General features: G+C 39.3%; 2 pseudogenes across 1 annotated transcript in view; one reads left to right on the forward strand and one right to left on the reverse strand.

Moving 5' to 3' along the window:
- LOC148731283 (vascular endothelial growth factor receptor 1-like) overlaps window positions 1-26,020 on the reverse strand; it is a 443,086-nt pseudogene that overhangs the window by 335,542 nt on the left and 81,524 nt on the right. The gene's annotated exons all lie outside the window — the stretch shown is intronic.
- Window positions 11,866-12,924, forward strand: LOC111318979 (uncharacterized; annotated as a pseudogene).

Below are 26,020 nucleotides of genomic sequence, written 5' to 3' on the forward strand. Positions count from 1 at the left end.
AGACTCTTTTAAAATAACTTCGGGAATTTTCGGGTAAAATAATCGAGCGTCGCGCTTGGATTCTCGTTTGCAAACATCTATTGATACCTTGAACTTTATAAAAATGACTGTACTCTTATCGAATAAGGACCAAATGACAACTGTTCAATTAAAGAATAATTTGGATAAATTGATCATCGATGATCTATAGATGTATAAATTCTCAGGTAGCTTAAATGTTTACGAACACGATGGCTGATCTGCAATTAGCATACTATTATCTAAAATGGGGTAGTCACATTCTTAGCATTACAAAGAAAGCTGCTCAGTGACTTTATATCCTTCGTGTCCTGCGCCGCAATGGCCTTCCACCCAAGGATTTACTTAGTGTCTATACTGCTCTAATACGTTCTGTTTTGGAGTACGCATGCCCGGTATGGCATTCTAGCCTTCCATCTTACCTTGTGGACAATTTAGAACAGATACAAAGAAGAGCTTTCAGGATAATCGAACCACTAATTTCTTACAGAACTGCATGTAATGTTTTGAACTACCCCGCACTGGAAGAAAATAGGGAACGTCTTTGCCTCGAACAGTTCAAGAAAATTAAAAACTCACAGTTGTCATCATTAATTCCACAGAAAAGACTAGACGCACACGGCCGTCAGCTGAGCTCCAGCAATAACGTGACTCTTTTTAAATGTAGGACAAAACGATTTCAAATAAGTTTTTTTTTCCCGCAATGACGTCAAAGCTTAATGAGTTATCGCAGTAGATTTATATGACATTTGTAATAATTTGTTAATAGAATCTTGTGAGCCGGTAACCCAGTCCCCCGGCAAAATTTTTATTTATACAGTCTCAGTTAATTTGAATATATTTTTTTGTAATTTCTTGTAAATATGAAGTATTTCATTTTAGTGCCGAATTCATATCTAATAAACCATTACCATTACCACCATTTCTGTTGATCAAAAATTATATTTTTTACATCATCATCCTTTAACATAAACCAATCAAGTGACCCATCACGCTTCCAGTCATCTGGCGACAAATAAAATAAAGTCTAGTAAAGACATTAGACCGTTTCAACCGACACCTCTCAAGAAATTTTTCCATTTCCAAAAGTTCCTAATTTCGATTCCTTTGCTTTTCTAGCTTTGTTTGTTGTTTCTCGTTTTAAATTCGTCTCGTTTTGCCTTTTGTAGTGTGTATTAATTTTTTTTTCAGATTCTATTCTTTTATTTTTAGACAGTTATCACTAGTTGGTAAGCGTTTAGTTCTGAGCAAGCGGCCAACGAAAAACGAAAATTTTACGCCTATAATGCAAATTAACCAAAATACATAATAATTTTACTCCACCGACAGGTGCCGAGAAAAAAGATTCCAACATGGTCTTTTAAATATATACGAATATAGAGACTCACTGTTTGTTTTTTTTTTCAGAATTGTAACATGACTCGAATAAGTTTTATAATTTTTTTTCTATTTTTCTTTCTTTTGCTTCCTTCGTTTCTTTCTTTATCATTATTTTTTCAAGAGGATAATGCTTGAACATGCAAATATCGGCAGTTGGCTGGCCAACTCTGAGGAAAGTTAATAGGCAAACAGGGGTGGGGAACCCCTTCATAAAACCGCTTTGACCAGCGATCTGAAGAAGTCTACGCCAGTGCTGAAAAAAAAGTGATGACAGCCTGTACTCGAAAAGCTACGTGACTAATTTACGATTTGGACTCTATAAGCATTTCATGGTCAAAGGAACTGACACTGTTAAAGACCCACAATTCGCCGAGGTGAACAAAGTATTTCCAGCAAAGTGTGACATCGAGTCAAAATCGGGTGAGGTTTGGCATTCTATTTTCACCATGATCACGCTCTTATTTCGATAACATACGTGGCTTCGCCTCCTATAGGAAGAAGAACCCACGAAACAAATTGCTCCAATTTGCGATCTTTCGATGGCTCTATGGAAATGTATGAGGAAACATATCAACAACAACGTAAAATGTTGAAAGTAAAGGAAATACTGAACTAAAAGTGTTTTCGCTAAACAGGCATCCTCGACGCTCCAGGGCCACAAACATTAATATTCTATTAAAGAAAGTTAAACTTGAAATGGAGCCATCGAAAATATCGAAATAATCGGGAACACTAACATGAAGCTAGCCCATTGCAATGTTTAAACGGATAATACAAATATTATAATGACAAATTCGACGGCAAACTAGGCTCTGCTCTGCACCTTAAACATAACACAGCAACGATATTCTGATAGTTTATTTCAAAGGTGAATTAACTAACCAAAAGCATATGAAATACTGAAGAAAATCATCTAGATCTTGTTCGTTGTGGAAGGCTGCTATTCGCTAAGAGTCCTACCCTAAATAACGCTGCAAGTCGCGTAACACGTGAGTTCCTTGTCTAATGCGCAGAGGTTTCAGCCGGGATCGCCAGGTGGCTAATATTGCATAAAATTCAAGGAAGAAACTCTACCGCAAAGAGTTGTTTTAATATCCGAGAAAACGGTTTTGGAGAGAAATCACTTCTTCTCAACAGAGAAATATAAATGCATTATGGCGATGTTGATGCGTACACAGCTGCTGCACCAGCAATGTTCGCCGAATGGATCAGGAAGTGTGTAAGGCCAAAAAAATAGAAACGTCCCCGGTTTTCTGGGATCTCTACGATTTCAAGGTTTCATTTATTGGAAAATCGGGGAAGGTTGGGAAACAATGAAATTGCCGATCGTCTACGATTTTCTTGACAATTAAAAACCAGGCTTTACAACTCATAAACCGAGAGTTATTAGGTTATTTAGTAAGCTGCGAGATCAGTAAATTACTGTATGCCGAGGTCAGAGATACGACCTCAAAGCTGCAGGGTGACATTTCATAAACTGCTTAACGAAAGCTAAACATTTGAAAAACAAAAGACACAGATGTAGTCATTTTAATGGAATTAACGAACACAGACTGTATGGAAACCGACGATTAACTAATACGAATGAAACAAATATCGGCACGAATTCGACTGCAAACTAGCTCTCATTTCCTTACAAGCGGTCTAAACCAGTGTTTTAATTCTGAGAATTGGACGCACTTAAGACATAAAACAGCAAATAGAATTTTAAAGGCAATCATCGTGATCCTGTTTGTTGTTAATGTTGTCGGACTGTTTTGTAATGCAATAACACTTTCCCTCTACCTTCTCGTAAATTAGTTGACAAGACGAAATCAAAATTCTCCCCACCCCCCCCCCCCACCACCACACTCTACAGCACAGAGAAAGGCAAAGGAGACGGTGAATCTGCTCGGGCATCTTTAATGAGGAAACGAGGAGCTTATGAGGGGGTTAAGGAAAGTTCCCCGGGCGGGAGGGAGTGGAAAAAAATTGACTAATTATGAAACAAAACAGAAAAAACAAAGTGGTCATACGAAAATAAAATGCCAGGTAACAAATGGATAAGCACAGCATAAAGGCCAGGGGATGATTAAGCTATTTCCCAAGAGTATTAACCATGATTAGCGCAAAAAAGTCGTTTCAAGAGGGTTGCAGGTTTAGGATTTGTACCACGGGATGTTGAATGCGGGTCGTAATATGTTGGCCTTCCCAAATGATCGTCTGTGTCAACCCAATCGTCCTAAATAAAGCTCAAGAGATCGACAAAATTTTAGGAAACCAGGGGAAAAGACCAGTAATGATTTGGACGATGAAGAAAACCTCCATCGTTCAGATGTAGGACCGCCCCGATCATTTCGTTCAGTACTAACTTAGTGCGCCGATCAGGATGATGTAACACTGACCAAAAGATCATCCGTACTTACACTTGCCGAGTCAGCTGCATAGAGGACAATGCTTTCCTGAGCTTTGCTTTTGGTCCAAATAATTTATAAACTTCTGTGTAAGGCAGTTTTCACGGCTAAGTCGAGGGACGTCCCCTGCTAAACAGTATACAGAAGATGCAGGAGACGAGGCCAAGGATTTATAGTCCTAATCCGAGAAGACTAGAAAGTCTAACCACTTGAATATGTCATAGCAAAGGAAGTACGTTCCCCTCAGTAATTTTAAGACCCTGAGTGTTGGTCCGGTCTGAGGCTTGAACTCTTGACCTCCCTACGGCAGTTCTGCGTTCTACGATACCAGCTTACCAGGCACGGCTGGCAGCCGTGTAACCAGCATGAGCTCTTTCTGATATGAAGTTGAACCCCCCAGGGCTGTCTATATTTAATAAAGCAATGTAAACCCACAGATTTTCGTTATGGAAAAGCAGTTACTAACGGAAACAGCCATAGCAACTATAGGTCAGTTCAAAATTGCTGAGTTTTATTCCTTCTTGTATCTTGTTGGGGTATCTCGAATAAAATTTTATTTGTTTCAAGCTGACTCTGCGAAAAAGTCTGCGAACTTTTCCTGCAGAGGGCAGAATTCAAAACGACTAAACTACTATAAATGGAATCCTGAATTGTTTCATGGCCGCTTATGATTGACTGTGAAGTTTGAGATAAAGGAGCATAGTCGAGCAGGATTTTGGAAAACGTCTGACAAAAAAAATCCAAGAGTTCAATGGTTTTAAATACAAAAATTGCTTTAAGAATGACTTACTTTAAGTGAAATGACTCCTTGAACTGCTAACAATGGGAAAGAGAATTCAATATGATTCCTATACACTAGATTTGATAAAGGGAACAAGGAATGTTTTCATCGTCATCTAAGTGATGGCTGTTTTAACATAAAATCCATGACTTTTTCCAGTAGTTCTATTGTGGGACTTGTCAGGGGAAACTTGGTGGAAAGTTTTCTTTTTACCACTGGCTTTCGGATGTAATATCTGCACCATTTATGAGACAACAAAAAATATTGATGGCAATGATTCATTATAGATTTGAAGGTTCACCTGTCTAATTTTCCCTTTCATTTCTTCTTCCCCTAATCATTCACTCTTCGACAGTAGTTTGAATGTTCATCGTTTATGCTTGGTGGCGTTACAAAACAAATCTTCCTCAACTAATTTAATAGCCGGTATGTTTTTTATTTTGTTTTTTTTTTTTTGTTTTGTCTTGTAATTTTTTTTTTTCAGTTTTCATTTTCATCTACTTTTTTTTAAGACAGTGAAGTAAGTTTTTGATTACTCCCACTCTGATATGTCTGATAAACCTTTTAATAATTTCCCTTTTCTGGTCTGCAAGCCTTTGTAATTAATAAACCTTCCTGGGTATCTCAAAACGCTTACTATAAGCTATCAAATATTACAACTGCAAGAACAATTGCCGGAAAATGGTACAAAAAAGATAATAATAATAATAATGTGAAGGTGTAGTCTGATCGTCCGGGTGAGTGTAGTCCTGAGAAGGACTGTTGTCGGTGGCAGTGACTGACGTTTCGACAACCTGTGCGGAAGTCATCATCAGAGTCAAGTGAGTGATTGTTGTCAGTAGAACAACAATCACTCACTTGACTCTGATGATGACTTCCGCACAGGTTGTCGAAACGTCAGTCACTGCCACCGACAACAGTCCTTCTCAGGACTACACTCACCCGGACGATCAGACTACACCTTCACATGTTACCCCCGGGTTCAAACCATTTACTGCAATAATAATAATAGTAATATATTTTTTAAATTATATAATAATATCAAACTTTATTAGCACTCAAAGCAAATAACCATATATAAGTTAAAAGTGAAAAAGACCTACTAGTAGTTCCGATTTCAATTAAAATCCAATTTACAATCTAATCCTTTCCATCATCATCAATATTATTATTGTCGATACTAAAATAAAAATGCGTCTTTATCGTTCAAGAGATAAAGTTACACTAGCTCTAAAATATAATCATAATAATTCAATAAATTCACAAAAAGGTACAAACAAAAGAGAAAGAGAAAGTATACATAAAACTTGGTAGAATTCACAAAACTACGTTGGACAGGCAATAGCGTTGTCGAGGGAGAAGTCTAAGTCGATGATATCGAGGGTTCTTCTGATGGATCGTGATCCTCTCAGGCATAGCAAAGCTGAACGAATGAGCGCAAATGACTCCTTGGCTCTAATCCATGACATGGTGCCTGCATAGCTCTCTCCCTTCTTATTTGATACTAACTCGGCTAAACGTTTATGGTATATCCTTTAGTAGTTCGGCTCGAGGCCGAACTACTAAAGCAGGAACCTGGTGGTGGTCCTATCGATCAAGTGAGCGTAGCTATTGCTGTTGCTCGCCTCAAAGTTCGTTTACGTTGTCAAGGACTTTCTTCACGCAAGCTGTGGACTCAAAGAAGCCAATTCAGTGGTAACCAGCCTCCCGCTGCAGATTACAACACTATACTTGCTAAGTACCAACAGCGTCTAAACAACCACTCATCCAGTGAGCATACCAAGAGTCCCAGAGGCCTCGTACCACTCGAACCCCAGATCAACGTTGGCGATCTGGTCTATCTAGTGTCAGACCGGAACAAGCTCCATGCCCGAAACTGCTACCTCGTTACAGAGATAAACGACCCATGGTGTTTTGTCAAGAAGTTCTCCGCCTGTCAGTTGAGAGCTTCTTCTTACAAGGTCAAGTTGTCCGAATGCTACGTTGTCCCCACACATGTGAACTCCTCATCTTCTTTCGTGAATGGAGCAGATGATGAAGTCCACGATGAACAAGAGTCCGTTCCCGATCCCCCCTCAACCACCGTTGGACATCACTCATCTGTTCGACGCCAACCCTGAAACCCTGGACTCCTCCATCCCACTCCTTCAAGGCGACGGTGTGGAAACCCTGTTCGATCCTCAGGATCCTGAAGTTCCAAGAGCCTCGGTCGAACCTGACGTGTCCTACTCTAACCCTGACAAAAGCTGTCCCCAACCAGCCTCTCCAAGGCCCCAGCGGTCTCGTAAATCGCCATTGTACTTGAAAGACTATGTCATGCATAAGGGTCCTACCACTTTCAGCATGTATACTTTTAAAGAATCCCTGAGACGTTGTTATTATAGTTTGTTCTCGTTAAGGAACGAAAAAGACGTTGCGCCAGCAGGTTGTCCTGCGGTGTTTGTTTAGTTCCATGCGCACGCTCATACGAGTGACGCCTGACTGTTTTCTCTCTCTTGTGTATCTTCCATCTTGTTTCGCTGTGTATGAATAAAGCGTATTCGTTGTGTAGTTCGCGTTACTTACTAGCGCATCACACGTCCGTCACGTCTTCGTAGTAGTAGTCGATACTAATAATAATAACAATAATAACAATAATAATAATAATAATAATAACATATTTAACCAGGGTAAACCCGTCAGCAGAAGCTGTTATCATTAGGTGCCCTGGGAAACAAAAAAATTGCAAAATAAACATAAAATTCCTAAAAACTATTACAATATACATAATAAGATAAAAACTATAGGAAAGTATATACATAGAAGAAGTATCAAAAGTAAAATTAAAAGTTAATTATATAGAGAAATTTTAAGCTTCGTTTTAAACATTAATAGGAATTCAAGTTCTTTCAGGTTTGGCGGTAAATTATTGAAAGCTTGTGCCCCAGAATAAAAGCACCCTTTCTTAGCAGATGCGGTGTGAACAATTGGAACTAAAAGGTCAAGACGATTACGCCTGGTAAAATAATTACCAGAATAATACAGAAAAAAAAGCCTTGTCAACAAAAATAGCCAAAGAAAACTTGCTGGAGCAGAAACTAGAAGAAAAATCAACTGCATTAATGAGTACGAAAAGTCCCGGCTTTTCGGCGAAGTCCGTCGCACGATTATAAAAAAATATACCAGAGTTCCGCTCGGCTTGCTGACATCTTTTTTCTTTGGTCTTTTTTTTGACTCGCGCCACGGACTTCACCGAGAAGGACGGACTGCTCATAGTCTACTGCACTATCATACCTAAAAAATTCTACGTATCCAACTCGGATCTAATTTGCAACCACTGCACCATATTCCAGAAACTTCTTGAGCACGTAAAGTTGTCGGTAGAGAAGAAGAGCTTTGGCGGGACACAGATATCGGCCAGATGATGATACTGATGACGTTAAACGTTCCATGATCCTCTGTACAAAACATTTCCAAAAATAGAACGAAGAATATCAACCTTGGATTGCAGGACGTTGTCGTTGTCGTCGGATTAAGGTCGTTCTTAAGATCCCTTAACCCTTCACCATTCAGATTGACCAGCAGCTAGTTTCTCCCTACATTGTCGGTGCTAAATCAAACATTAAGGTCACGAGAATAAAGGAAATGGTCGCCGACTGAAGGAGCGCCATATGAAATGCAGAAAGAAGACTTTGGAGAATATGCATACGATGTTAAGTTGTCAAAGCTTCAGGGGTTAAAATCTAGGGCGGACCCAGGGGTGGTTCGGTTGGTTCGGTCGTACCCCCTAAATTTTCTCTCAGAACGCTGGAAATCATGTTTCCGAAGACCTAATTTTCAAAATCTTGGACCCCTTAGAAAGGGAACAATTCTCCGAACCCCTCTTGATTAAATCCTGGATCCGCCCCAGGAGATACACACTAACATACAAATGTTAGTAAAAATGTACAAGCCTTTGATCCCTAATTCTGCTATCTGATTGGCCACCTTACTCGCTTGTAGCCTGAGAATGTGCGTTTGTAACTGAAATAAAAGTTTAATAAGACGAGCCTATCTTTTTGTAACTTTCAAAATTTGGAAGACAAGAAGACTCAAACACTAACACATTCAGAATATTTCCTTTCTCCTCGTCAACCATCAAGCGATTGGAAATTCGTGTTTGAAATCTAGTTGTTAAATTATTTTGGCTATGGTCGTGTTCCATGTTAATTTGGTTGGGTATTGTTGTGTTCTCTTAGAAAAAAAGCGTGTTGAGTTTAATTCCTGAGATTTTCCAAGTTGAAACGGTTTTTTCGAAGACACAGATTGACTAAATGAGAAGTTTGATCTAATAGGCGCCACATGTCAATCACTTCGTAAAAAAGGAACGATCCGAATAGAGCGGGTAGGTGTTTAGGAAAAGTACCTTTCGCCACCATGAAAAAAATTGCAGTTGTACAAACTGTAAAATTTTTGCTTAATGTTTTTGTCCACATTATTTCAATTTGTATTTCTCTTTGTTTTGATAATGCTTGGAATGAGTAATCTTTTCTAAATGTTTGCTTCTATTTTGCCACAACCCTTTGACCGCCATGAGTGGCCAAGACTGAATTTCTCCTTACAATATCAATACAACATCAAGCAGACATGTACAAGTAATGAGAATAACGAAGAATAGGTCCACAATGTATACATGTGTGGCCTAGGAAATTAAACTGCTTTTCAGTGTCTAGTGTATTATTGAGTTTCTTTTCTACTATCTGATTACGTTTAAATAGTTTTCAATATTGTTCCTGTTCATCAATAAAACAAGATAACTAGCCTACTTGACTTACGGTACTTGACTTAAGCCTTTTGGTCCCCTGAGGAACATAGGGCTGTAATAACACTTCTCCAACGCACTCGGTTCTGTGCGGTCCTCCTCAGCTGTGCCCATGTTGTTCCGATGGCCTTCACCTCTGCGTCAGTGCTCCGGCGCCAAGTCTGTTTCGGTCTTCCTACTTTTCGCTTTCCATGTGGATTCCAGTCAAGGGCTTGCTTGGTGACGTTTGAGGGGGATATCCTGAGTGTGTGGCCGATCCACCCCCATTTCCTTTTTCTTTCCACTTTGATGGGGCTTTGACCAATCTTGTCCCAGAGGTCGGCGTTGGAAATGACGTCTGACCCTCTATGTTGATGTTGTTTCTTAGGCATCTGTTGATAAAGGTCTGCAGCTTGTGGGTGTTTGACCTGGTAGTTCTCCACGTTTCGGAGCCATACAGTAAGACAGACTTGACGTTGGCGTTGAAGATTCTCATCTTGTTAAGAAGGGAGGCGGCTGGAGAATTCCAAATGGGGCGGAGAGTGTTGAATGCATGTCTGGCCTTGTTGGTCCGGCTCTTGATGTCTTCGTCTTTTTCTCCATCTTTGTTTACGACGCTGCCCTGGTAGACAAACTGTTCCACCTCGTTCAGGTCTTCGTCGTGGAGTGTGATGGGGTCTTGTTTCTTGTTTTTTATTCGCATCCCCTCCGTCTTCTTGGTGTTGATATTGAGGCCCGACTTCTCAGCTTCTTTGGCTTGGCGGGACAGCTTCTCCTGTGTGCAACCTGATGTCTGTGTGAGAGGAGGCTGATGTCATCAGCGAAGTGTAGGTCTTCCAGCTGTTTGGTGAAAGTCTACTGGATGCCTGTCTTCTTGACTGATGTTGTCTGCTTCATAATCCAGTCGACTACCAGATGGAAGATGGTCGGCTACAGTAAGCAGCCTTGACGAACACCGGTCTGTACCTGGAATATGTCCGTCAACTTCCCCTCGTGAATGACTTGGCAGTTGGGGTTGACGTATAGTCTGTGCAGGATCTGTCTTGGCGAAAACCTGCCTGCTCCTCTCGTAGAGATTTGTCAAGGACATTCTTGAGTCTCTCCAGGATTATTCTTGTCAGGATCTTACTTCGGATAGAGAGCAGCATGATTCCCCGCCAGTTGTTGCATGATGACAGATCCCCTTTCTTCGGCATTTTCACCAGGTACCCTTTCTTCCAGTCGTCTGGGATCTCCTCGTTCTCCCAGATCTTCATTAAGAGTGGATGGATTATCTCTGTCGAGGTCTGGACGTCCGCCTTTAGTGCTTCTGGTGGAAAGCCGTCTGGGCGTGCTGCCTTGCCTGACTCCAAGGAATTGTTGGCTTTGCTGACCTCGGCCTTGGTTGGTGGATTGATGCTCACCGCTAGCTGGTTTGCTGCTGGTAGGATGTCAGCTGGGACTTGAGGTGGGGTCTGTTGAGAATCTCTTGAAAGTTTTCTGCCCATCTTGCTCTCTGTTTGGCTTCATCTGCGATGGTCTCGCCGTTTTTGTCTTAGTGCTGAGATGTTCATCCTCAAGTTGAGGGTTAATGACCAAACTTTGTTAGAACATAACTAAAGAAAAGCGCGCACTATTATTGGTTAATTCAGCATCTACTATTTTCCCATGGGTGTATGCTGTTGACGTGTGCGCTAATGTTTCCAAAGCAAATATTTCGACAGACATTGTTTCCAAAATAATGGCCGACGTGCCTTCTGCCAGAAATGCGAAACTGTCTCCACATTAATCTGAAAATGAAACAGACAGTCCATCCTTCGTAATTTGGTTATATCAACCAAGTTGAAATTATAAATTGGCCACCGTAATTAATAAAAAAGCTGACATTTCGAGCGTTAGCCCTTAGTCATTCGCTCTGACGAAGGGCTAACGCTCGAAACGTCAGCTTTTTTGTTTGTTACGGTGGCCAATTTACAACTTCAACTTAGTTGATATAACCAAATTACCTTGTTACCCCCACCGACGCAGCACCACAGTTTCTTTAGAAATTTTCAGCCATTATTCATTAGTCCATTCTTTGACCTACTTGGGAGCATTTTTCCCGAGCCACCTGCAAAGAGATTCGCAAGTTTAAGCGAAAGCGCACTTGAAGAGATTGTAAGTGAGTAACACTAAAATAAAAAAGACCAAAGAAGTCACAAACTGGTCTGTGTCGACGTTTAAAGGTAAACAAAAAGTTATTAAAATAAAGCTTAGTTGAAATTCATTAATAGGCTTTACGAGAAAGAGAAAACGAAATAAATATTTGAAGACCTATTAAATATTTAGAAATTTTTCCTGTGTAAACCCAATTAAATGCTAACGCGGAGACAATGTCGACGAAATTACACTTTCAATTTACTGTTTTCGCGATTTTAAAAAGCGCTTACTCTGATAACAGATGAAAATAAATTAAAAAGTTAAGTATCATTTCAAACCAAATTTTGATAGCCCGTTTCTTTTTGTTATTTTCAGCTTGGTGTACAGAAAAACAAATTCAAACCCAGCTTGAAGTGATGAAAATAAGTCAGCTTGATCAAAACCTACGCAGATTTTATGCAGAAGCGAGAACTAAAAAGGGCGAAGATTACAGTAGATCGACCTTGCTGGGATTTCGTCATTCGATAGAAAGATACCTCAATGCCCCGCCATTTAGCAGAGGCCAACAAATTTCAACTGACCCAAGATTTGCAAGATCAAACCTCATGCTAGACACACAAATAAAAAATCTAAAATATCTAAAAAAAAGCGACAAAGAAAATGTCGAGGAAGAAGACCTCCAGAAGCTGAAACCAAGCGAAGTTTTGTCCTTGTCGTCACCGCTTTCCTTGCTGAGAAATTTTTGGTTTCATGTCGTCCTGTTTTCCTGCAGACGAGGACTTGAAGGGCAAAGAAGCTTGTCAACGAAGAGCTTCAAGTTTGAAACCGATGCGGCCGAAAGAAATTGCGCAACCATGAGTCGCGATGAACTATCAAAGAATCATCCCGGAGGACTGAACGACGTTGCAAGAAAGAGAAGAATGTATGAGACCGAAAACCAAGGTGACGGCTACAACGCCCTCAAATTGTATCTCCAGAAGGTATATCCAAAGGATACTGCGTTTTTCCAGTATGCGAAGAAAAAGAACATGGCTCTAGATGCCGTTTGGTACGCAGCACGACCGCTTGGAATAAACAGCCTCGCCAAAATGATGAAGACCATCAGCGAAGAAGCACGCTTATCCAAAATCTACACAAACCATTGTGTAAGAGCCACTGCCATCTCTCTCTGGTCCAAGGCCGGGATTTCAAACCGCCACATCGTGGCCATTTCTTGACATCGCAGTGAGCAGTTTCTTGTAAGCTACAATTCGCGGCCTTCGACCTCACAGCTCCATAGCTGCAGCCAATTCTTGTCGAGAGCCTTTTCTCCTTCTGCCATCGATTACAGCCAGCCATCAGAAATTTCTCAGCAATCCACGTCGTTCCAGACCAAAAAAGTGACAACGAAATCGCTCTTCGGCGAGTGTACTATTTAAAACGTGCAAATTGTCTTCAATGGTTCATCCTCTAAAATTCAGTCCATTTTGAAATGATTTTGGATGGTTGTCAAATTTCTCCAGTTTGTTCATAGTTCTGCTGAACTCTTTCACCGGCTGTTGGATACAGACCTTATAGAGAGGATTTTGATCGATATTTCAGGAAACGTGATTAAACTTTATTGAGTTGCTGCTGTGCAGTTGGTTGTCATGAATGAATTTTCGCGCGCTTGTTTTCTCTTGTCATGTAAGACTACACAAACATTTTTTTTGTGATGTAGTTCAATAAAGGCACTTCTGTTGTTCCAATGTCTTAATGTTATCTTATAAAACAAATGGTGAATGCCATAGCGTGCACTTTTGAGTTATGGATGCACGCGGGAGGTTGCTGAGCACGAAAGAAGCGTAAGAGTCGGCGCACGAGGCGATAGGCGAGTGCGACTCTTGCTTCTTGAGTCAATAGTGCACGCTATAGCGTTCACCATAGATGTCTCATCTTGATAACAAAGATTGTACTTGTAACGTGAGGATTGTAGAAACTGGAAAAAAAAAAAAAACGTGAGCATCATCTCCCATAGTGGTCTGATAGATTCAGTCATGATTTTGTTTGCGTAACAAAGTAAAGTTGAGTACTGAAGTTTGTAGAATAGATGTCTTTTCCACGGCAACTGATGTGAAATTAACTCCAGGGAAGCATTTCATAGGAATATTTTTGGCATTTTGTAAACCAATACATAGGAAAATGTGTAATCTACGCTAGAAGCCATTGAGAGCTTGATTTGGTCTGATTGCATGACTAATTTGGACAATACATACGTATAAAGTAACACAATACTGAGCGTAGGTTTTCCAGTGGAGCACAAAGTTATATTTTCAGTTGGTTGAGAGCACTGAAAACATTTATTACAATAACTCTTGTATTTGGGTTTGACTGTATTTTCAGTAAAGAACACAGAAAAATTCAGTTGGGGTAGGTAGAAATGGGGTTACAAATAGAGGAACTTAGGGAAAAAATAGGTGAATGACAAGATCAGAACATAAGCAATATGTTAATGAATCAATATTATGTTGAGTAGTACCCTGAAGTAACATTACATTAACATTGTTGATAATTTTTAAACCCAATAAGATTTATAATTTGACCTGGAGGTTTTATTAAACAGAAAGTTTATTAGAAATAGAGTGTCAGCAAAATAGATTTCAGGAACAGTAATCAGACATAATGCCATTATAGAATTTACGCCCATACGCGTTGCAAAACTTTCCTAAGTTTTCAACGGATAAAAATGTTCCCGTGTGGGTTTGGTAAATTTGAACAGGAGATTTACGATGCGAGTGAAACATACTTTTGAGTTCACCTCTTCGAGATTGTATTTTCCATTCGTTATTCGTGTAATAGTCAGTGTAAAGGTAAAGATTGCCTTTTGCATCCATTTCCAGCACTTTGTATCGCTGCTGATCTAGAAAAGAAAAGAAGCATTTTAAGCGTTTGATTTTCTTCAAACAAAACGATAAATCATTTGATAAAAGGGAAATTAAAATGAATTAGTCGTATAACATACAGTATTTGAGTTTGCTTGATATTTTTTGTATTTCGTAGTAATAGCGGAAAAAATTTGCTTAACGGGACAAAAAATAGTTTTGTTGACTGGACTTGTGAAAGATGAAACGCAAAGCGAAAAGACTTGCTTTAATACGTGGGCCGCGGTTGAGCGTTAACTTATGGTTAAAGGAGTTGCTGTAATTTTGTTACCTGATGGTCCAAAAACAACAAAAAAAAAACAAACAAACAAACCCAACAAAATATTGAATATCATTGGTCTTTTTCTGTGATCAGAAATTAGGACGGCGAGGAGGAAACTTGTTTTAACTTTGCGATATTATCGATGCAAGCTCACTATATGACACAGTTGTAACATTGACTCAGTTACAATCAAGCCAAGATATATAATTTATCAGATAACAGGACAAAACTCACAGCATTGTGTTGTAACCATTGCTTCAATATTTATGTACTACTGACGAAGAGCGAAAGACAAATACTTTTGGCTTGTTTATTTCGAATCACTTTATTTCGCGAAAATAGACATTTCGGCAGTAAAAATGGCTTAAGACTTTCATTACTAAAACACTGTATTTTAATGGATTATTTATCATTTCTACCTGTATTAGATAAATTGATTGAAATTTGACAAAATCGATCATATCGTTAGCTCCTTCTTTCTGGATTGTACACTACACATATCTTTAATATTAAACGTTTTGTTGTGTAGTATCGCTGAGTACTTTTACGAATTGTGCCATATTTTGACGAGCCCGTAGGGTGAGTCAAAATACAAATAACAAATAAAAATATTCAGCGATACTACAAAACAAAACGTCTAATAAGTTAATTATTATCTAACACGCCAAACTGTTATTTCAGTGCGGGCGAATCTCGCAGATATTTATTTACGGGGACGGTGTGACAGAAGTATGCGAAGCGGAACGAAATTGACGCGTTGTGGTTTTTACGGAGGTCTCCTTTTGACAACAAAGGTTGCAAATGTAACCTGAGGATTTTGGGAACTCAAAAAAACCTCAGCATTATCTCCCATAGTGGCCTGATAGGTTCAGTCATGATTTTGTCTATGCAACAAAGTGAAATTGAGTTCTGAAGTTGTTAGGTTGATTGTTTTTTCAAGGCAAGTGATGTGAAATTAACTATAGTGAAGCATTTCATATGAATATTATTTTTTAGCATTTTGTGTACCAGTACATGAGAACAAAACTTTCCAGAAGGGCCGGGAGAAACAGGAAATGATATAATCTACACTAGAAGCCATTGGGAGCTTGATTTGGTCTGAACATACGACTAATTTTGGACAATAAATACAGGCAAACTTACACAATGCTGAGCGTAGGTTTCTATTGTCTATTAGGGAACAAAGTTCTAGTTCCAGTTAGTTGAGGTTATAATTATTGTATATGGGTTTTGTGGGACTGTATTTTCAATAAAGAACACAGAAAAAAAATTAGTTGAGGTAGGTGGATATGGGGTTGCAAATAGAAGAATTTAGGGAAAAAAGATATGTGCATAACAAGATCAGAACAAAAGCAATACTTTAATGAATCATATGTTGAGTAGTACTCTGAGGTAACATTACATTAACATTACTAATAATTTTTAACACAATAAGATTTACAATTTGACCTGGAGGCTTTACTTAACAGAAAGTTCAATAGAGATAGATTGTCACCATAATAGATTTCAGGAACAGTAATCAGAGACAACTTAAACACAACAGAGTTCAATGTACAGGCAAGTACATGATGGTATCATATGATTTAAAGTAACTGAATCTTTCAAGTTTTCTTATTGATATTGTTATTTCATAACAGTGTGTTTCCCCAATTCAAGCTACGTGGAGACATGAAATAAATGGGTGAACTTGACATCATCATGTAAATGGTCAACTTGACATGCTGTATCAAAATTTGTCCTGCAGCTGAAATCTTACTCAGGAATGCAAGTTTGTTAGTGTTTATCAAATGAATATACATAAAAATATCCAAGCTTTTGTTTGTATTGGTCAACTACTATGTGCATCAATCAGCACAACCAACTTCGCGTAAGTCTGATTGGTTTCTAGTGTGATCTATTGTTGCTGAGCCATCAGTAGTGTACATTTGTACCTGAGTTATTACTTTTGTACAAGTGATACATGAAAAAGGCACCTCGCTGTTTTTAGCCAATTAAGAGTGTAATTTTTCATGTATATCAGTATTGTGATGAATTAGCCAAAACCAAACAAGTAACTGAAAAGGAGTCGTGGTCTACCAAATAAAAGCCTAATACACGTGTATTGCTTCCAAGTTTAAATATCAGTGCTTATCTGAACCATTACGAAGAGAATTTAGAAGACTGCCAAGCTTACAGGAAGTCATGAAATGTTAAGGTCTGAATAATTCTGGGCATTACTTGGAAAACATAATACTAATCACATTTCAGTTGTAACATTAACCTGCTAAGCTCCTACAAGAAATGGAATATAGGCATTCTAGAAAATAATTTGTGAAAACCAAAACATCACATCGTTCCACATTTTGTGTTGTCCAACCACTTGCTTCAATACTGGCCAGTAAATACATTTAAATAAAACATCATAAGCATGAAACTCCAAAAATAATCCTTAAAACGTGATAAGATATCCTTTGTTTTCACAAAATTGTCATGAGAGCCAATCCTTGACCAGTTTTGTTCAATCGGGATTCCTCTACTTACATTTGTCGTTTTCAAATATGCCTCCGCGTGAATTCTCATCTGTCCAAGGAGAATGCATTCCACAATTATCTAACTTATTTCACTTTATGGCACTTTCAGGTGGCTTCAGAAACTTCCAAACACTTTCAGACACTCTGAGTGGTGCAACCCGCACCGATAGATCAAACCGATAGTTGTTGGCTTGCAAGCGTGCAATGACTCATTTCCAGTGTAGTACAACCCGTACCAAAGATTAAAGCAGTTAAATGTTGCCTTTTAAGAGTGTAAAAGCTCTTGCACAAGCTGCACTTGTAACACAAGCCGGGTCTGGGTGTGTTGATTTGTGTGAGGAGAACTAACTCGTGATACGATCGCCTAAAAAAAATTGCCCTAGACCACGGTTAAATCCAAGACAATTTGCAAGATGGCTGACCCGAGATGGGGTCTCGACTCTCGTGGACAAATAAATAAATTCGATCTTGCCATAACTTTGCTACACACTTTGTGTAAGGGGCCGACCATTTAACTTCTGAGGGGGGGGGGGTGGGTGACCTCTGGTCATCAAAATATTTTTTTTCTAGCAATCTGCTGTGCAGGATATTTTATTCCGTTCTAAATGCTATTTTTTCCTGTTACATTTGGGCTGCATGCAATTTTTTCTTCCAAAAAGCGCGCGCAGGAAATCTTTCTTCAAAATTACCCACCCCCCTCAAGAGTTAAATGGTCGGCCCCCAAGCCACACGCCTTTTCCGCAGTTACGTCTCTTACGTCAAAGATATCCATGGTTACTAGAGATCTAATCTTACTATCATCATCATCATAGTTTATTTAATAAAGCAGGTTGAGGGATAGGCAAGTCATTACGTCCTGATGTGGACCTGCATCAATTAAACTATCAACTAATAAATACCTGATTAGTGAATAGACCGAAAATGGTATGTAAATAATGACAATTAAAAGAAATATATATTAATAACAATACGGAGTAAATGTTAAAAGTATTTAAAGTCAACAGATTTGTAGGAAACGCTACAGGAAGCTTTAGCAAAGCTGATAGATTTCAGAATTCTCTTTATTTTCCCTGAGTTTTCTCTTGAAGGAAGTTAAGTTTGAGCTGTTCTTCATGTCTTCGGGAAGGAGGTTCCAGGATAGTGCAGCTCTGTGCTTAAACGAAGATCTTCCCATTTCTGTTCTTGGTCTATGAACCTTAACTTTTAGGGATTTTCTTAAGTCATAAGCAGTCTCGGATTTCACTATTAAGTCATTTAGAGGCTCGATGCTATTTCCATGATAGATATTGTACGTAATAACTAAAAGTCTCCTGATGTAAAATGAAACAATAGAGTTCCAGCGTGGAGCGTTCATGATGTCATCACTGTGGATGCTATGGGGTAGGTTGTAAATAATTCTAGTAGCTCTTAAATGAATTCGATCAATATCATCCGTCAAGGCTGAAGAACAAGACCCCCAGACTACAATGCCATACAAAACGCTAGGGATAATAGTTTTATAATAAATGTTTTCTAAGGTTGGTATCGGTAAAAACTTTATCCGATTCAGTACTGCGACTTTGTTGCTGAATGACTTACAAACGTTCTTTATGTGCTCCTGCCATGATAGCTTGCTGTCAATTGTCACCCCAAGACATTTAGATGATGACTTGTACTCAATAAAGCTATTACCAAAGGCCAAGCGTGGCAGGGGGCCAATAAAGTTCTGGCTAGAAATTATCAGGGCTTCAGATTTCGATTCGTTGGCGATTAATCTGTTTGATCAGGACACCAGGTGTACAGCTGGTCTAGTACAGACTGGAGTGTTAAGATGATATCGTCGATGTTGTTTCCAATTGTAAAAATAGTGGTATCATCGGCAAACATAAATAATTCACCACTAGTTATTGATTCTGGAAGATCGTTTACAAATATTAAAAATAATTTTGGCCCTAGTATTGAGCCTTGGGGAACTCCATGTGTGATGGTTTTGGGCTCGAACTGATATCCTGATATTTGGACAAATTGTTTACGTGCAGACATGTAATCGGTAAGCCACGAATGCAAATCGCCAGATATCCCAATTGCCTTTAGCTTCTCTAGAACGATGGTATGGTTCAATGTGTCGAATGCTCTTCGAAAGTCAATAAAAAGCACGCCCAATTTAAGGCCCTTGTCAAGCGCATTTTTCCAGGTCTCTGTTAGGTGAAGTAAGAGGCTTTCAGTTGAATAATTTTTTCCGAAAACCCCACTGTCTATGAGATAACAAGCCTTGTGTGTCCAAATGGTTGTTCAGGGTATCACTGACAACATCTTCTAAGATTTTCCCAGGGATACTGAGGAGGGAGATAGGTCTGTAGTTGTTCACTTCTGTTGGTGAGCCTTTCTTAAATGTGGGGTTAACGCGTGATAATTTCCAGCTTGAAGGGAAAGATGCGTCACATATACTCTTCCTGAAGATTGGTAAAAGACTGTGGATAACAGGGTCACCAATCATGGAGAGGACCCTGGGGGATACTTAGTCTGGACCAGTAGCCTTCTTGGGGCTAGCAGCTTTAGTCAGTTTGTTTTTTACCAGTTCCTAGCTCATGTCAGTTTTGACCCTGGTAGGAGTGACTCTAGTGATAAAGGTGTTTATAGATGACAAGTTCAAAGGGTCAAGTTGCTTAGTGAGGTCTTTGCTGACATTCACAAAAAAGTCATTAAAATACTCTGTCTTCTCTAAATCATGGGTTATTATCTCCTCGTTGTGATCACAGATTGGACCAATGTTTTTAACTTTGTGTTTCCTCAAGACTTGGTTGGTCAATTTCCAAAATTCATTAGAATCAGTAGCTTCATTGAATAGTTTTTGCCAATAATCAGCTTCAGCACTTCTTAGTAGCTTCTTAACCTCATATCGCTTCTGTTTGTAGAGACCCCATAATTCGGGGTTCGCCTGATGACTTTGCCTTTTTAAGGAGCTTGTATCTTTTGTTCATTTCTTTCCTGATGGAGGTGTTGATCCAAGGAAGAGACTTATCTCTTATTTTAGCATCTCGTGGGGGTAGGTGGTGATGTAGGATTTCATTGTATAGACATTGCCAAGCGTCTACACTGTCATCGATGTCGTCGAATAAGCTAGTTATATGCCAGGGAGCCTGGTCGAAGTCACTTCTAAGTTGCCTTGTGTCTAGTGATTTGTAATTCCTGGTTGGGATAACTTTGGGTTTTGCATTACCTCTTGTAACTTTGAAGACTGCGAATATTAGGTTGTGGTCAGAGATACCCAGGTCGATGCAGCCAGAGGTTTGGATTTTTGAGGGTTGACTATGTCACGCTATCCGACAAATCACGCGACCACGCCGTTTTGAAAACTATCAGAAACAAAATTTCACACAAAACTGCTTGAAGAAGAGAACGTAATCTGTGATTTATGTGTGTACTCGAAATAATCTCCATATAACCGTTCAGAATTTATTGACACTATCGATAGCGTGGAGCCAAAGGTAAGTGTTTCGAAAATGAAAACGTGAGCTTCGTTAATACCTCTCCTCAAAACTGTCGTCTACGTCATTTGGCGACGAAATCCGCTTGTATATGAGATTTCATTTTAGGACACGACTGAACAAACCTTTATCTCAATTGATTCTCTTTCTATTCCGATGATTGCTAATGCACTGAGGTCTGACTGAGCTCAGAATACACATGTTTCAGGCGGCTTATAACGGAGTTTGACTAATAGTCGCGGTTCGCGGGTCGTGGGTCGTGGGTACAAGTCGTGGGTCGTGGGTGTGGGTGTGGGTGTGGGTAAAAGTCGCGGGTGTGGTTAATACTTAATAATAAAAATAACCATTTCAAATATTCAATATAATAATACATAAATTTTATACAACCCTGTCATTCATTAATTTAACTGTTCTTTCCTCTTGTTATTTTATTTTGTTTATTCAATTTACCCTACTTTACATTTATTTTTATCTGTTATCTTACTATCAATGAAATTAGTTTCAGTTTCGCGACGGGAAGAGAGATAAATCTTGTAATTACATTAAATTAGTTTCACAACACGATAATTCCGGATCTGTCACGAGCGCGATCGCCGACGAGCGTCCATTGGTCGGCTACTCTGGGATTTGATTTTTCCCTTTTTCTGCTTTTTAGGGTAGTTGTCGAGGGAAATCCACAGGACATTCCTTTGTTCTCTTGCGGTTGTCAAGCCCCAGACGATAAAACTTTCCCGAGGTAATTTACTAAGGGAAAAATCGGTCACACTTGCAAATTTGAGTTTCTATAGAGAAACTGTCAACAAGTCAAGTTTCGCTAGGACAAAACCCTGTAGTGTGACCACAGTTAATATCGCGTTTACGGTCCTCCACTGTCGAGTTACCAGTCTGGCAGAGGTTATTTGTGTGCCTTTTGAGTCAGTCGACTTGTGCACAATCAGTTTTCCTTTGTGTATACAGTGTGTAATTACCAGATTTATCTATTATTCTTTTGTCATTGATGTTGTCAGACGAGATCTCGGAATTTCTGTTCCTTGGCCCCTGACTTTAGCCGCAATTATAGAATTCACGAGCGCTGTCGCAATTTTAACGTTATAGTACTTCTACTACATGAAATCATTTTTGGTAGAATCGTACAAAGCAACTCAGGTGTCTGGTTAACACAGACCTCGAAAACGCAGAACACAGACCGCAGACCGCAGACCGCAGACCGCAGACCGCACAGCTCGAAAAACGTGTACACAGTGTGTAATTACAAGATTTATCTCTCTTCCCTTTTGTTATCAAACGAGATCTCGGAATGCGTCGCGAAACCGAAACTAATTTCATTGAAAGTGAGATAACAGATAAAAATAGACGTAAAGTTGGGAAAATTGAATAAACAAAATAAAATAACTAGAAGAAAGAACAGTTAAATTAATGAATGACAGGGTTGTATAAAATTTATGTATTATTATATTTAATATTTTAAATGGTTATTTCTATTATTAAGTATTAACCACACCCACGACTTTTACCCACACCCACACCCACACCCACACCCACACCCACACCCACGACCCACGACCCACGACTTCTACCCACGACCCACGACCATTAGTCAAACTCCTTATAACGGTGAAAACGTTATGCTTCCATGAGCACGAGGCAACGGCGGGTGGGCATCTGAGTAAGAGCTTCAAGTCAGCCTTTGGAGTTAAGCGAAGATGATTTTATTGTACGCTGACTTGACTTTCAGTTTGAGCACTTTGTTTCTGCGAATTACCTCTTGTATGAAACACATTTTTACGACCTCGGGAATCTACGCCGCACGAACAAGCATTTCAGCTAAGCAATCATAAATATCAAACATGGCATGTGTAACTTACATTAAGCATGAAACTGCAAAAAGGATGGTTCTGAGGATGAAGAAAATCGCTCACAAAAGTCAAACGATCGACTGAATTTTACCGAGTTTAATTTGTCCAAAACATTCGAACAAACGCGTCATGTTTTGTAACGAATCGAAGTGCTGATCAGATTAGATGCTGGCTTAGTGGGGCGTCACACGCCTCGTGTAAGCCGCACAAAAAAGAATAGTTGGATAGAACTTATCGGTGATGAAAATTCAACCGCTATGTTGTGTTTGGATGTTTATTAATGTCGTCGATAGGATTTTTTTTGTGAAAAATCGGCTTCGCTAGATAATTATGTCTCAAAATAGTAAATTACGTCCACAGTGATTTACTCTATCATACCGGGCCTGCTGACGTCCTAAATGTAATAGCTTTCCTAAATGTAATAGCTTTCCTAAATGTAATAGCTTTCCTAAATGTAATAAAGTCCTAAATGTAGTAATGTTTGGTCCTAAATGTAATAAGCCTCCAATGCAATCGTTTGACCGAGCTAGTGCATTGTTGTTAGAGCGGAAATCTACATTTACGTGTTAGAGTGACAGCTGTTGCAACAAAAATCCTCTGACCAGTATTTATGTCACTTTGCGGGCTCGCCGATATCAATCAGTATCTTTTTATTTGCCAAAAGCAAGTGGAGTAGCCTTGGCCGCAGACGATAGTCTGGAAAAGCCTGAATCCGAAATTCCGCCGGAATATTTCAACGTCTGTTTTTTTAATTCAAAACAACTCCGATTATTTTCCAAAGAGCGTCGAGCTCCGAATATACTTCGATGATTAACCGAAAGCTATCCGAGGGTCTTCGAAGTTACCCGGAGATCCTCGAGGAACAATCGAGCCCCCGGCTTCATTTGTTTTTTATCGACTTTTTTATCTCATCTTTTGTTTATTTTTCATTATTAACCTATCTATTTTTTAACGGCCGTGAAACTAAATAATAAACAGCAAATCATTCGTCAAATTATAGGTTAACATGGTAAGCGTCCCTTTAATCGAGATCTCGCTTTTTCATTGAAAGGGTACAAAGAAAATATAGTAATGCCTTAGTCAGTCTACTTTTTACACAATTTCAATTCCGGGAAAGCGCTGCTTAATGAAAGCGATAAGCTCTTCCGTTAAAGACGGGCCTCCCTCATTTCTCCTCAACAAACCTTGCAGGTTAACTATTGCGAATGCCAAAAATCACCAGGCTGTTCTTCGCAAACCTCACGGTAATATTCTTCACTTAGTTACTATACTCACAGATCACGTCTTTATCCTTCTCGATAGAAAAAAGCAACCAAAAAATCTTGGCAGGTTTTATCTTTTCAGTACGTGCGGCACACCCTAACACCTAGATAACGATATCAGTTAACAAATGGACCGGTTACGAGTTTGACTAATGGTCGTGGGTCGTGGGTCGTGGGTACAAGTCGTGGGTCGTGGGTGTGGGTGTGGGTGTGGGTAAAAGTCGTGGGTGTGGTTAATACTTAATAATAAAAATAACCATTTAAAATATCAAACATAATAATACATAAATTTTATACAACCCTGTCATTCATTAATTTAACTGTTCTTTCTTCTAGTTATTTTATTTTGTTTATTCAATTTTCCCTACTTTACGTCTATTTTTATCTGTTATCTCACTGTCAATGAAATTAGTCTCAATTTCGCGACGGGAAGAGAAATAAATCTTGTAATTACATTAAATTAGTTTCACAACACGATAATTCCGGATCTGTCACCAGCGCGATCGCCGACGAGCGCCCATTGGTCGGCTACTCTGGGATTTGATTTCTCCCTTTTTCTGCTTTTTAGGGTAGTTGTCAAAGGAAATCCATAGGACATTCTTTTGTTCTCTTGCGGTTTTCAAGCCCCAGACGATAAAACTTTCCCGAGGTAATTTACTTAGGGAAAAATCGGTCACACTTGCAAATTTGAGTTTCCCTAGGGAAACTGTCAACAATTCAAGTTTCCCTAGGGCAAAACCCTGTAGTGTGACTACAGCTAATATCGCGTTTACGATCCTCCACTGTCGAGTTACCAGTCTGGCAGAGGTTATGTGTGTGCCTTTTGAGTCAGTCGACTTGTGCACAATCAGTTTTCCTTTGTGTATACAGTGTGTAATTACCAGATTTATCTATTATTCTTTTGTCATTGATGTCGTCAGACGAGATCTCGGAATTTCTGTTCCTTGGCCCCTGACTTTAGCCGCAATTATAGAATTCACGAGCGCTGTCGCAATTTTAACGTTATAGTACTTCTACTACATGAAATCATTTTTGGTACAATCGTACAAAGCAACTCAGGTGTCTCGTTAACACAGACCTCGAAAACGCAGAACGCAGACCGCAGATTGCAGACCGCACAGCTCGAAAAACGTGTACACAGTGTGTAATTATAAGATTTATCTCTCTTCCCTTTATTATCAAACGAGATCTCGGAATGCGTCGCGAAACTGAAACTAATTTCATTGACAGTGAGATAACAGATAAAAATAGACGTAAAGTAGGGTAAATTGAATAAAAGAAATAAAATAACTAGAAGAAAGAACAGTTAAATTAATGAATGACCGGGTTGTATAAAATTTATGTATTATTATATTTAATATTTTAAATGGTTATTTTTATTATTAAGTATTAACCACACCCACGACTTTTACCCACACCCACACCCACACCCACGACCCACGACTTGTACCCACGACCCACGACCATTAGTCAAACTCACCGGTTAATTGATCCCATTACCGACACTGAAACCACAAGCGAAAAGTTGTCACCACGCAATCGCTTATCTTACTAACTTGTCACACAATCTAACTTAAATTGTCTCAACATTTCCAGCTTACCTCTCCGAAGAGCGTGCGAGCTCCGAATATACTCGAAGATTAACCAAAGATTATCCTTTACCGCCGAAACCCATCATTCCTGAATCCCCTAATCCTTTCTTTATAATGAAGCTATAAGGAAACATCTCAAAATGTAACGGATGTGAAGGGAGCTTTCATAGAGACTCTCAATCTGTTGAAAGCATGGCAGTCATTGGACGTTTAGAGATGGACTGGTATCCAAATCTGTATATAGATGGCACAAAATGTTGGAAGTTAGGCAGAGCACAAAGAAGATACTACCATATTAACATAGCATGTCTGTGCACACGTCGTCCCTGGTTCCATAAAGGCCACTTGCAAGGTCTGTTGAGGAGAACTGAGAGAGGCCTGTCTCTAACGGAAAAGCTTATAACTTTCGTTAGGCAGCGCTTTCCCGGAATTGTAATTGAATAGATGGCAGACTGACTTAGGCATTGCTATATTTTCTTTCTACTCTTTTAATGAAAAAGCGAGATCTCGATTAAAGGGACGCTTACCATGTTAACCTATAATTTGACGAATGATTTGCTGTTTATTATTTAGTTTCACGGCCGTTAAAAAATAGATAAGTTAATAATTAAAAATAAACAAAAGATGAGATGAGAAAGTCGATAAAAAACAAATGAAGCCGGGGGCTCGATTGTTCCTCGAGGATCTCCGGGTAACTTCGGAGACCCTCGGATAGCTTTCGG

The sequence above is a fragment of the Stylophora pistillata genome, chromosome 5, assembly GCF_964205215.1.
Source record: "Stylophora pistillata chromosome 5, jaStyPist1.2, whole genome shotgun sequence".
Taxonomy (NCBI): Eukaryota; Metazoa; Cnidaria; class Anthozoa; order Scleractinia; family Pocilloporidae; genus Stylophora; species Stylophora pistillata.